The sequence below is a fragment of the Paramisgurnus dabryanus genome, chromosome 21 (genome assembly GCF_030506205.2).
Source record: "Paramisgurnus dabryanus chromosome 21, PD_genome_1.1, whole genome shotgun sequence".
Classification (NCBI taxonomy): domain Eukaryota; kingdom Metazoa; phylum Chordata; class Actinopteri; order Cypriniformes; family Cobitidae; genus Paramisgurnus; species Paramisgurnus dabryanus.
Window position 1 is genome coordinate 22174527 of NC_133357.1, and position 14280 is coordinate 22188806.

General features: G+C 34.9%; 1 protein-coding gene across 10 annotated transcripts in view; it reads right to left on the reverse strand.

Annotated features, from left to right (window-relative positions):
- Positions 1 to 9448, reverse strand: part of LOC135775778 (band 4.1-like protein 1) — an 80559-nt gene extending 71111 nt beyond the window's left edge. For 9 of the 10 annotated variants that reach the window (XR_012335647.1, XR_010543939.2, XM_065286257.2 and 6 more), the window contains exon 1: positions 9205 to 9448. The gene's annotated coding sequence lies outside the window, so the exon portion shown is untranslated. Of the gene's footprint in view, positions 1 to 8918; positions 9015 to 9204 lie in introns of those variants that run through there. The other variant, XM_073813044.1, reaches the window with a different exon arrangement.
- Positions 9449 to 14280: the final 4832 nt, after the last annotated feature.

Sequence of the window (14280 nt, forward strand, 5' to 3'; positions counted from 1 at the left end):
TGCAGCCATGTTACATCAGTAAAGTCACTGATTATTATGCCAGTTCTAGAGTATAGTTCCTAGCATATCTAGGGGAGCTGGAAAATGAGCCTATTTTCAAAAAAGCGGAGTGTCCCTTTAATCTCAGTATGAGCAATCATAATAGTGATGCTTGCCTTCACATGCAGCACTTGTTACAGGAGGTGAAGAGTAGAAAAACTGTACCATCTTTAAATTCAACCCCACCACTACAGCAATTACGCATCCATATATGTCTTCAGCCATCACATATTACACTGCATGATCCCACCCTGGGTATTTTGTTTTTACAGCGTGTGAATATAAAAGCAGTCCAGATTTTTAAAGCGCATCTCAAGAGCACTGTGTTCTTTTTCATCCTGTTGCTCTGCATCCAGCTGTTTTTAAAATGCAAGAGCATGTCTAATGCAAATGAGTCCAATTGGGGACAGTTGGATCAAAAACCATGTCATTATTTAAGTATAAACTGAGATGTTTCTCCTGAAATTGCTAAGAGCAACTAAATAGAAACAAATGAGACTTGATCTGTAAAACTCATGTAAATTGTACGGGTAAAATAAACTGGAATTGGGCTAAATTAAAAGGGCCCTTATTATGAAAAAAGCACTTTTCTAGGTGTTAAGACATAAATGTGTGTGAACACAATTACCATACAATGAAGGAAATCCGCCCACTGATCCTTTTTTAATCCCCATTTAACCAAAGCAGTCTCATTAGACATGCTGTTTTGATTCTGTTGTTAATGTGATGTAGGCGTGTGCGATATGACGATATTTGACCACGAACAATTAAAATGTCACCACGATACACTTTTTCGGAAATATCGTTGTATCATGCCTACATCAAGTATGCGACAAGTGCAAGTATGCGACATTATGGTGGCGAAAAAGCTCTACAGCTTTCTGTTCTTGGAAGAAGTGAAAATAAAAGAAGAGAAAATGATAGTGTGTGTGCAAATGCTGTCTATTTCATCTGTGTAATGTGTGTCCTGTCTCAATATTTTCTGGCGCATGGGCTGTTGTACCTGTACTGTCTGTGCACTGCGCATGCATATTTTTTACCTTGTAGGACTGCATTTTTAAAAGGGGGCATTAGTATGGCTGAATTCAAAGGATCGATTTAATAATTAATAACTTAAACTTGCCGTATCATTGAATTCACGCATGCGCACGAGGTTGAAGGACATTAAAACAACGAACATGGAGGTCAGTAACGTTCCAAAAGCGGTTGTTTTGAAAACTCCAGAAACGCAAATAGTATCAATATGTTGCATAACTACAGTCCTGTAATTCAGGTAACAGCTGGAAAAAAATGCTTTTTTCAAAAACACTTATCTAAATCTCGAAGATCGGATCAGATCAAATCGAATAATGATAATCGATTCAAGATCTTGAGAATCGAAATCGAATCAATTCTTAAAATTTGAATCGAAACCCAGCCCTAAAACCAACATAAAAAAGAGCCATGATAAAATCGTTAAACCGTGATTTTTCCTAAATAACAACCATGATATGATATTTTCCCATATCGCACCACCCCTAATGTGATGTCACACTAACAAAGCCCCGCCCACAAACACTGACTAACTGGTTTGATTTACTCAAAAGCTTTTTTCTAAATATGTCTGTTAGCACTAATGTGGCTAAAGAAGCTGTTGTCCCTATTTTTAACCTTCTACAGTTATGTTTTTTTTATGTTCTTCCTGATCCCATTTTCAAACTTTAGTTGGTGTGTAATGTTGCTGTAATAGCCTAAATAATACATGCAAAATGATAAACCTCAAAGTTCACTTCCAGGCAATATATTTTCTTTAACAGACGTCCCATTTCAAAGCCTACAGCGAACAGCCGGTTTGGACTACAGCCCTTTACTTCCCTATTGAATGACGTCAATATAAGAGTTTTGGACTAAACTCCGCCCACAGAAATACATCAGTCGCCATCTAAGCTAATGGCAAGCTAAGCTGCTGTCGTATCATAACACACTAAACAAACTACACAATCAGAACTCATTACGTATTTCTGAAGGACGGACTTCAAAGAACAAGGAAGACATCAGCCCGTTTTTAGGACATTGAAAATTGCGGTATACAGATCAGTAAATTGTGTGAAAAATAATATGTTTTTACACGTGAAACATGAACACATGTTATATTGCACACTAAACACAATCAAAGCTTCAAAAACACAAAAAAGAACGGGACCTTTAAAGGTACTCCCATGAAAAACTTTTTTGCTGTCCTGCCCAAATAGGGGACATTTTGGACATGCTATATAACTCGGATATAAATCAATGGGTTATTGTGAGCTGAACTTCACAGACATAGGCCCACCTGAGACTTGTACAATTTTTTACATCTTGTAAAAATGGGCATAATATTGGCCCTTTAAGGAGATCTCTTCTGTGATTTTTTTTCGGGACATTTCTTGTTTTCTGTGGAGTGCAGAATGAATCTGATATTGTGTCAGGAAAGCTACATTTAGCCTGGAGGTATCAGTCCCTCTTTGGAACACATCACCGCGCCTTCGCTTCATTTTCCACCTGGTTGTCTATTTAAAAGATGTCAGTGAATCCGACGAATGTGAAAAGGGGTCTGATGAAGCGGCAAGAGAAAATTGCGCCGACTCACTGCAATCAAGCCGAGTCACGCTGTCACCCTCCGGACCACGAAGCTTAACTGCCTTCTGAATAATTTACATTCCTCTGTTCTGTCAGAACAGAACTTCATACATACAACCGGCCCACACATACTATAGTCGAATAAGCTCCCACGGGACGCATCTCTCCATCTGTTAGCCAGAATGAACATCAAAACACCTTTACATCCCTGACCCAATCACACAGGTACTGTTTTCCATCCAAGCCATCCTCCCATTGGCGAACCATCAAGGCAAACGGGACACTTCTTTAACCATAAACGAAGAGTGATTTATACTTTACCAGCCTTGCAAGAGGGTGCAAAAGCAGACGGGGTCATTTTATAGATGTGTCAGCACTGAAAGCAATAAGATAGCTGAGTAAACCGAATGGATCTCACTTTGGAGAAAACAGGGTACAAATCAGGTGGCACAAATTAAAATAGTTGTCATAATGCTGCTGTAAACCTATTAACATTATTTTATTTTAGGTTCAAATATGGCGGCATTTTGACCCAGCATTTTTTAGTCAATTAAGATAATTTTCTGGTGAACTATATCTTTAGCTAATACTAAATGTTGCATTTTTGGTTCCTAACAAACACTACCTGTTAACTATTGCTTTGGGTTGTGGACACAGCCCAAGTGTTTAGTGTATTGATTACCCTGATTACACGATTACCTGCTGATAAGCTTTGTGACACCGTCACCTTGGATTCTATCTAAGGTTTGAAAGCAGGAACTTCGTGCACGATCTCTAATGGAGTATAATGCAATAAATGTCAGCAAAATGTATGTATGGAACATATAGAAATGCTAAGAGCATGTTGGAGGCGTGTGGAGGATGACAGATATTATATCTCTTAACAGTACAACCATTAACTGCATGCTGTGTACAATTAGTCCAAACATTGTGCTACAGCACAGAATCACTTGCTTGCAATAAACAACCTTGTCAAGAATTAAACTGTTGGTTTTTAGTTAATTAGTTGTGCTAAGGCAAGCCTTCGCATTTGCTTTTGATAATTTAAACAAACTTTAGGATATAACTCGCCCTGCACTTTTTATGCTTTAGACATGAATGATGCCTCAAATTACACGGGTTGTTGAGCTAAGTTGTGCTATTATTTTTCAAAGCAATCAAACTTACAATTTTCACCTGGTCGAAAGACAAAACAGGGGAAAAGAAAATTTAACTAATGTACATTAAAGGAGGAACCCTAATGATATCTTGGGAGCAGAATAACACACAGACCTGTAAGTGTACTTTTATTTAGTTGGTACTGCACAGGCAAATACCAGTGGCTTACAGTACATAAGATAAACATTTTATTTATTTTTAGTATATATATGTATATTTGTATATGTATATATATATATATATATATATATATATATATATATATATATATATATATATATATATATATATATATATATATATGTATATATGTGTATATATATATATATATATGTATGTATGTGTATATATATATATATATATATGTATGTATATATATATATATATGTATGTATATATATATATATATATGTATATATATATATATATATATGTATATATATATATATATATATATATATATATATATATGTATGTATATATATATATATATATATATATATATATATATATATATATATATATATGTATATATATATATATATATATATATATATATATATATATATATGTATGTATATATATATATATATATGTATATATATGTATATATATATATATATATGTATATATATATGTATGTATATATATATATATATATATATATATATATATATATATATATATGTGTATGTATATATATATATATATATGTATATATATATATATATATATATGTATGTATATATATATATATATATTATACATAATATAAAATATGTTATAGCTAAGCATGACTAATAATTTGTGAATTCATTATAAAAATACACTTTTAAAAATAAGTTTGAATAAGCAATATTATTGACGCTTTAGGTTTTTTTGTCATGTTTATGCCCCTGACCCGAAGTTGACTTCCAGTGTGTGTTTGTTTATTGGTCTGGCTAGTGTCTAAAGTGACATCTGAAACACTTTTAATAGATTAAAAAAAATATTTTACCATTCCTGGTTTTCGATGACTGTGAGAATCCTGAAAAGCATCTCGACTTGCTTATCTATAGATGAAAGCCTTTCTAAACTTATCCAAGCAGCTACAAGCAAAACTATTAAAACTTTCCACACAGAAATCTGTTTTAAACTACATTTTTGTTGCATGCACAAACAAGACACACAATACAACACCAACAGGTCAAAAAACAATGTCAAGGATTTTCTCTCTGCGTATTCCTGCATTTCTAGCCATGTTTCCATCCGTGGCTTCTTTGGGAAAAAGCTTTAGTGCATCAAAACGTTTAACGATATAGCTGATGGAAATGTTTATTTTAGATCAAATTTTGCAAACGTCGACAAAATGATTTCCATTTATGTCGATTCCTTATGTCGCAAAAACTTGTTTGGAAACACTTTTTGTCAAAGAAACAGCTGTCACATGATGTGCAACCAATGGGACACTCCAACTTTTTTTGAAAATAGGCTTATTTTCCAGCTCCCCTACACTGTAAAAAAATTCCGTAAATTGCAGCTGGGTTGCCGGTAATTTACCGTAGATTTACATTTTATGTTATCTACTGGCAAGAGTTTGTTCAAAGTTAAATGAACATTAAACATTTACAAGTCTTTGTCTTTACAGAGTAAAACTAAAAAAACAGCATCAAGCAAAACATTCTGGGAAACAAAATCTGAAGCAAAAACAGAAAAAGGTTGATGATGATTTCTGGTTCCCAGAATGCTTTGCATGAGGCTGTTATTGTATAGTTTTATTCGGTAAAGATAAATACTTGTTAATATTTAAAATTTATTTAACTTTGAACAAACTCTTGCCAGTAAATAACATAACTGTAAAACTACGGTAAATTACCGGCAACCCAGCTGCAATAACATTGAAATTTCTACCGTTTTTTTACAGTGTAGAGTTAAACAATTGAGTTTTACTGTTTTGGAATCCATTCAGCCGATCTCTGGGTCTGGCAGTAGCACCTTTAGCATAGCTTAGCATAATTCATTGAATCTGATTAGACCATTAGCATCATGCTCAAAAATAATCAAAAAGTTTCAATATTTTTCCTATTTAAAACTTGAATCTTCTCTAGTTACATCGTGTACTAAGAACGACTGAAAATTAAAAGTTGCAATTTTCTAGTCAGATTTGGCTAGGAACTATACTCTCAAACTGGCGTCCTAATCAAGGACATTGCTGCCGTAACATGACTGCAGGAGGCGCAATGATATTATGCAGTGCCTGAAAATAGTCCACAGCTATTGAAAGTTACCAAGGGGACTACTTTCGGGTGCTGCGTTATATCCTTCCGCCTGCTGCAGCCATGTTACGGCAGCAAAGTCCTTGATTATTCGGCTGGAATGAGAGTATAGTGATCGATTCTGCGCAGAATTCAATCATCTCAAACGAGCCTATTATACGAGGAGTTTGCTGTCGTAGTACTTTGATGTTAAAAGCCTGTCATATCTTGCGACACCACATGAAGTCAAACAAGCCTATTGGGTGTTCTCATTGCATACTAAAACTTTGTGTTTTGATTTGCCCCGCTGCTTTGTTCTTTTCATTCATTTTTTTCACCTTAGCAGGGTTATTATAACTTAAAACTTTTAAAACATTTTTGTTAATCAAAATCAAATAAATATAGATCTAAATATTATTTGATAAGCTAAATTAAATAAAAATTTGAAATGTTACATTTGCATGTCTCTCTCTCTATCTCTCTAAAAAAAAAAGGGCTAGAAACAGTAGACCCAAAAATATGAATGGAAACGGCTCAAGGTCAGATTTTTTGCTATACACCAAAACTTAGACGGCAATTGTTTTTCGTCATTCGTGACATCATCACCCACACCATTTTACCGATGAAGCTTGGAGACAGCAGATTTCGCAAACTTTTTTAACGCATATTCAGGTTATGAATAAACAGCACACAGCCTGAATGGAAGCATGGCTTCTGTTACAGCAAACAGACGCGGTGCGCACGAGCGCATATTCTCATCATTCTCTCTCCATAAACCTCAACATCTTTCACATAATTGGCTCTTAGAGCCACGCGAAGCGCGCGCGACTGCCCCCGGTGCCACACCCATGGGCGGAAATCCCGGGGGGGTCGGGGGGGACAGGACCCCCCCTATCTGAGGGTTGTCCCCCCTAAATTATCATTAGAATATGTGTATTGAAAATAATTTAATGATTTATAATACTTAAACTAGTTGTGTAAGAAGTGAAACAATACAAATGCAAACGGAGCAACAACAAAAAAACGTTTTAAATATTTGGATTCCCCCTCCCTTGCCTCACAGTGGTTTGGTCCACTGCCCACGCCCCTTTTACCTCACCACCACACATTCCGGTGGTAGAGAAGTGTACGGAGCCGACGCGTTAATAAGCTATATACAATACAACGTTTCCCATCACTTATCAGTTTATCCTCATATGTTTTAAAACTGGACTATTTTGACATATAAACATGAACATATTTCGTTTTCTGAGAACAGAAGCAGATAAACGATCAAGAAAACATTTTTATGCATTCATGCAGAGGTGAGGCAGAGCTGAAAGTAACAAATTACATTTACTCACCTTGCTGTAACTGAGTTTTTTGTGTACTTTTACTTTGAGTAGTTTTTAAAATCTGTACTTTACTTTTACTTAAGTATGTTTAAAGTATTGTTGGTTACTTCGCTACATGTTAAATCATATCCGTTACTGAGTAAAAATAAATAAAAAAGTAAGGTGATAAAGACGCGCCACGGTCGGATGATTGATTGATGGGCGGGGGAACGCGCAAAAAGAACCATGGAGAGGGACGAGACAGGCGCAGGCTAATGCAGACCCTCAATTCAATTCTTACGAAAGAAACCCCTGGCCATTGACGCAAAGCGATTGTTTCATTCAGGTAGGGTTCATGCTCTTGAGTACGGAGTTTGAGAATTGCCGACCGTGTTTAACCGCTAATTTGCACGATGCATTTTTAATACATGCGCATTATCTTCCGAGGTCTAGCAGCTTCGCGTCAAGTCAAACAACTTGAGAACGTCCTCGAGAATGCGCAGATCATTAGACATTGCAGAGAGAGAGAGAGCGCGAGAGAGATAGATTGAAAGACATCAGGTACACAGGTCTGGGAGCTAATAAACGTGTAAAGGATGTATAGTGTATAGCCATGGCACTCATCTCATTATATGTTCATTTATGTATATAGTTTAATAACAATGTATGTTACCAGCAATACATCAATTACAACCTTCATATAATGATTGTATTTACTAGCTGCTGACCTCATATTATTTTTGCTTCAAAAGTGCATAACTCACCTGTAAAAATCATTAAATAATTCCATAAATGTTTCTTAGTTATAAAAAGCTTTTTATTTTATTAACATTTGTTATTGCACTTTAATTGTAGAGATGTTTACAATTAAAAACATAGTTTGAGATGTATATATCCTTCCTTTGTGAACTATACTAGAAACCTCTCCCCGCTGTAAAAAAGTAACTCTTAAAATTAAAATGACTTTTTACTTGAGTAGATTTTTAGACCAGTAACTTTACTTTTACTTAAGTAAAATATTATTAAAGTAACTTTACTATTACTTAAGTAGAAAATTGTATTACTCTTTTCACCTCTGCATTCATATGTATTAAAATTAAATTTGCGTCCGTTCATAGAGAAAGAGAAACGTTTTCTATCTGTACCCATTTCCTTGCAAGTACAATTTTGCCTGTATTATTGGTGTCCCCTTCAAAAATTGTTCTTGAAAAATTTTATGTTTATTGTCCCCCCCAACATTTAGATGAGATTTTCGCCCCTGGCCACACCCTCTTTTCATTCACCATCAGCCGGGTCTTGACACCTCAGTTACATCGTGAGCACCACAAAAATACATTTTAAATTATAGTGAGGCATCCATGTCATTAAACGGAAATGTTATACTGCATGATACAAGAACAGTTCAAAACGCACGAGTTTGCAAACCATCCTGAGCCCAATACAGAGACCGTTGGCATTCACACCTATAAGTCAAATAACACGCAATATAAGGATTGCAATAAGATAAGCCTTCATGAGGTGAAATAGGTTATATAGACACGTGAAATGTTATTAATGAGAAATGTGAAAAGTGTACCTGCATAGACCAAGGCTGGTATTGTTCAGCACCACCCGTGAAACACAACAGCACCCTTCTATAAATCCAGTTTTAATGTAAAAATGATAAAATATATTCATGACCAAGGACACCCGGCCTGTTGTCAAATGTCATAATAAACGCACGGTTTCAACCTCAACACAAGGGCATATAGGCTAGGCTGAACCCTCGTTTGCACCACTAAGATTACATTCATCCCCTATACAGTGAACACTTGACGAATAGTGAGCACAGACCGGACAGCATCGCAACAAAGAGCCCCTACCTGTGTCTCCAGGTTTGACGCTCGGATTTCCGTCCAAATGCCTAGCATTGAGGTCTCACGCCACCGCCCTGCTGCTTCTGTTCTTCGTCAAAGAATGGTGACTGTCCGAAAGGAATAAATGAGCGGACGGAGGGGGGAGAAGAGCTTTCCGATGGATGGATGAGAAAGGAGAGGAGAGAAGAGGGGGAGAGGCGTTTAGTGGGCTGGAATAGACGAAACTCCTTTCTCACCGCTGACAGAGGGAGCTTTGAACTGAACACGCGCTGATTTCATCATCACCATGAGGCGCTGCTCTATTCCGTTTTACGTTCACATATATGAACAAAAACGCATTGCTTATTAAAATATAATACATTTATTTATTATATTATATTATTTATTATTTATAAGCCAGGATTTTTAACTGCAGGACCAGAAATATAAAAAAATCCACATTTAAAATAAATAACCTATGCTAATTAATAAAATGTATTGTAAATACTGTATAGTATATGATTTGTGTGTTAAACATTAAGGTTTGTGCTAAAGTTATTTTACCAATTCTGTACATTCTTAAACTTAAAGGTGCTTGGTTCTTTGCAGCGATATCATATTTCATGAGCCCCATTTACTTCCATAGGAAATAATTATACTATCAGTATAAGTGAATGGGGCTCGTGAACGGTTTGTTTACAAACAATACAATTATTTAACTTTTATTTACTTATACATACTTATACAAATGATTTAATGACATTAATGCACATTTATGCCTGAAATAGACACACTTAACAGTCTAACTACTGTATAAATATCTTCATTAATATTAATAAATCGGTTTATTACCAACATAGTTGTTCTTGCTATTAACATTTCGACCAGAAGGTGGCAGTCTATGTTGGGCCTTATGCTTTATATTCAGATTAATGTAGGGCCTGCGGTAAAATACGGTACGTTATTTTCAATCCTTGTCACTCGTAAGAAAAATCCCATGAAAAGATCATCTGTCATGGATTACAGATGTGACTGTTACAATCCATCCATAAGTGTGAGTTAGCCTACGCATAAAAGCTTATAGCCTGCTCTAAAATCCAGTCTGGAAACATCTATGATGATTTTTTACCTGTAATGTGGAGAATGAGAGGGACTGATTAAGTAGTGGTTAAAATATTTGGAGCGGGGAAGGAGGTGTGTCCCAAATGAAGATGGACAACCTTTGCAGTGCACCTTACTCACTGCAAGTATTAAAAGAAGAAGGGAAAAATCATCTGAACTAGCATGTATACACTGTCAAATGGTCATAAAAAGAAGGTCCATAGCTGTCACTGAGGCACTACCCTTTCAAAATGGACACCTTTGACCCCAAAAAGTGCATATTAGTACCACAAAGGTACATACGGGTACCAAATGTATACTGTATATGGTACAGTAGGTACTGCCCCAGGGACATTTTGGGACAATTTGACAATTTTTCTGACAGTATTGGAGTTCAAGTATAGCAATCAGTCGAATGAAATTGTGTCATTTAGTTTTTAAGTAATAAAAGATTTGAGTTATTCGTCAAGAATAAAGGAGAGGTTGAGGGAGAGGTTGCCATACTGTTGCATTGTTCGTATTATATACCAATTTTCCCTTTCATAATAATATACAGTACTAGATGTTTTGCTTTGTGCATAAGGGGTCAGCATTCTTGATATTACTGCATACAGTGTAATAGCTTATATGCAATGTGTTATCATTTTCTCCATACAAAGAGCTGCAGACATATTTCAAAACGATGCTATGTTTTAGTCAACAAGACACTGATTACGATGAAATAGCATTGGTTTTGGTATCTTACACACCCAACTCAGAAACTGGAAAAAACATATGAAGAAAAATGTACTGCCACTAAAACACTCTTTCATCAATAACTCTCTGAAAAAACATTATACATTTCCAATTATTTGCGGGAGATCATCTTTTGGCAGTGTGTAAACAATACAGGAATAACAAATTGCTCAACCCTGTGCAACAATGTAAACAATCCGTGTTAGGTTTTGCCCTGCGCACCGCTATACTATAAGAACATTTCTTCCCAAACTGTCACTGGGACAGTACCCTTTAAAAGGTCATATGTACCATGTTAAGGATACATTTGGTACCAATATTTACCTCTAAGGTATCCCTTTAGGTGTACTTTTGAAAGGGTACTTTCCCAGTGACAGCTAGCGACCATTGTGCTGACAGCGTATGATCACGTAATCATTTATAAAGGAGGGGAAAACTTTTGAAACATATTTCATTATGTTTATGAAACTATAAAACACTCAAAGCATGTTTAATATTTAAGCCCAAATCTGTGAGCCATCTGGGAACGACCACTTCCAACATAATGAAGTAATCTGGTCTCGATATTTTCTGTCAGTTCTTGAATCTCATCATGTTTGAATGCTCTCCTGTGTCATGGATGCAATTTCGAATCTACATTGAAGCATTTCTCTGTAATGAATTGAAGCAGTACTCGGTGAGTGTACCCCAGATGCCTGCGTGTTTCTGTCTCAAGTACTACCATTTTCCAAATGCCCACCCAGAGTAGTTAATATGTTCGCAATTTATCCAGGATGTGGGTTTGGGGGCTGTAGGGCATTGTATGCATTTCAGAGGTTCTCAAACAAAGGGTGTCTAGCTGTTCAAATGGCCACCATTAATGTCATTCAAACTTCACACTGAAAATAACTACACTAAACTAAAGGCTTTGGCAACAATAAAAAGCGACTCTCTGGGAAGTTGTTTTTGTAACTGGGCTGTAAAACCGCAGGCTATGTTCATTTTGCAGATTTCTGACTGCGTTTTATTAATCATTATAGTCAATTGATATACTTCTGAGGTGTGAAGTATTAAATATGAATCTTAATTGCATTTACATTTTAAAGGACACACCCAAAAAATATTTTTTTACACACAGTTAGTGGCAATATTAACATTCTACAGTATAATAAATGATCTATATGATATTTTGAGCTAAAACTTCACATACATACTCTGGGGACACCAAAGATTTATTTGACATTTAAAAAAAGCTTGAAATGTTCTTTTAAGCCATACCCCATGCTGTTAATGTCTCTGTTTTCTCATGTCTTGTACTCTTTGGAAGTCTAGTTCTGTGTTGTTCTGTTGTTTTCCCTCTTATTTATTATTTTGTTTGTTGCTATGGGCACTTATTGAAACCACACCCATTTCCCCTTTTGTTATTTATTAGTTCATTGGTTCCTGCTTTGTCACTGTTTTCTCTTGTGTAAATATAACCAATATCTGGTCTGGTCTCAGTTTGGTTTGTCAGTCGCTGAATGTACACTAACAATAGTGTAGTGTAACAATAACAATAGTGTAGACCAGACAACAATAAGGAGAACACACGGTATAAATAGAAAGAGGATGATAATGATAATGGATGGCAGGTGAGGATGATTGAAGACAATGAACAGATGAGGAGGAAATGAAGTCCGGTGGGAGATAAATGGGGAAGACAGGCAGGATGACAGACTGGGCCGTGACAACTAGTCTACAAGATTTTTTGAAGAAAGTGTAAGATGTATATTGATTTATGTGATTGATTGATTTGTGTTATTATTGGTGTAGGCTAAAGTAATAAATTGTATTTTTTAGGGTAGTGCTTAAAGCACTGAAACATCAAGGTAGTAAATGCATAAATGCCCGTTATATATTTCCTAAATCACACAAAAAAATATTTTCTTGTAGAATCATATATACAAAAATATTTTCTATAAACCTCAAATTTTTAAGGACATAATATTATTTGGTTAAACATATCTTTGGTTTTTATATTTCATATTCATATTTTAATATTCAATTTCTATGAATGGTTTAATTACATATTTGAATATGCAAAAGTGAAATGCTGCAAATACTGTTTGAAAAACAAATGGGCTAAAAGTATTTTATGGTGATGGCAGAATTATTGCAGCTTGAATTGCATTTAGAGCTTTAATTACCAACTGCCAAGAAAAATGAGAGATTGTGATAACAATTTGTGTCATTTTGCCCAAAGTAAGTTTAATTCATTACTCCTCTGCAGCTAATGATAATAATAATAATAATATGTCATGCTCATACAGTCTAAAAGTTTTATCTGTCTGAAAAAGAAAAATAATTACAATACAGAGCATGTTACTTAGGGCTCTATCCTATTCTTATAATGTGATGTAGATATTTATAAGGGCTTTAAATTCAACTATAGGTTTAGTCAGATTTTAAATGCAGCACACTGCAGTCTTCAATCTGAATATTTGTTTTTTTTTTAAGAAATCTCAAGGCATTTTGTGAATTTTTTTAAATCACAAAACGTCACTCAGGGTGTGCACCTAATTTAAAAAAAATAAAATACTGTAGTTTTATATTTGGTAAAATAATAAGGTAAAAATAATTTAACTTTAAGCAAACGTCATGGATACACCGTGAGAACAGTCTTTTATTTTATTTTTAATTTTCATTATTATTATTTTATTGCAAGAACATACAGAACATACATACAGAAAAGTAGACATACAGTATCCACATATACAATAAACACAAGAGACAATGTACAGAAAAAAAAACAATAAAAGTAGAGGAAAAAACAAAGGGGCTACCTGAACAGTATGAGATGAAGAGGTCAGATGTAGAACAAATCCTAACTGTCCTTATAGCTTTCTTATTAGTAGAGGCTGATATTACATTCAAGTCATTTTCCAGTTCTTTTAGGAAGACATTTGAGGATGTAAAATTTACTTAGAAAAATAATTAAATTAATAATAAAGCAATTTTTTTCTTTTTTGGGGTCTGTGTCATAAAACCCAAATATAACGTTTCTCAAACATACTGCAAATCCTGGCAAAACGTTACACTTACCAAACACATCAATATTGTTCCAGAACTTTTGGATGTAGTGGCATGACCAAAATAAATGTACAACAGTTTTAGCACAAATCAAACAAAAAGAGCATGTAATCTCAATGTCAGTTTTAAATCTTTGTATAAACCTCTTTACAGGGCAAAATATGTGTAAAAACTTGAAGGAAATTTCATTTTTTTGTTGTAAAGACCATTGTTGTCCAA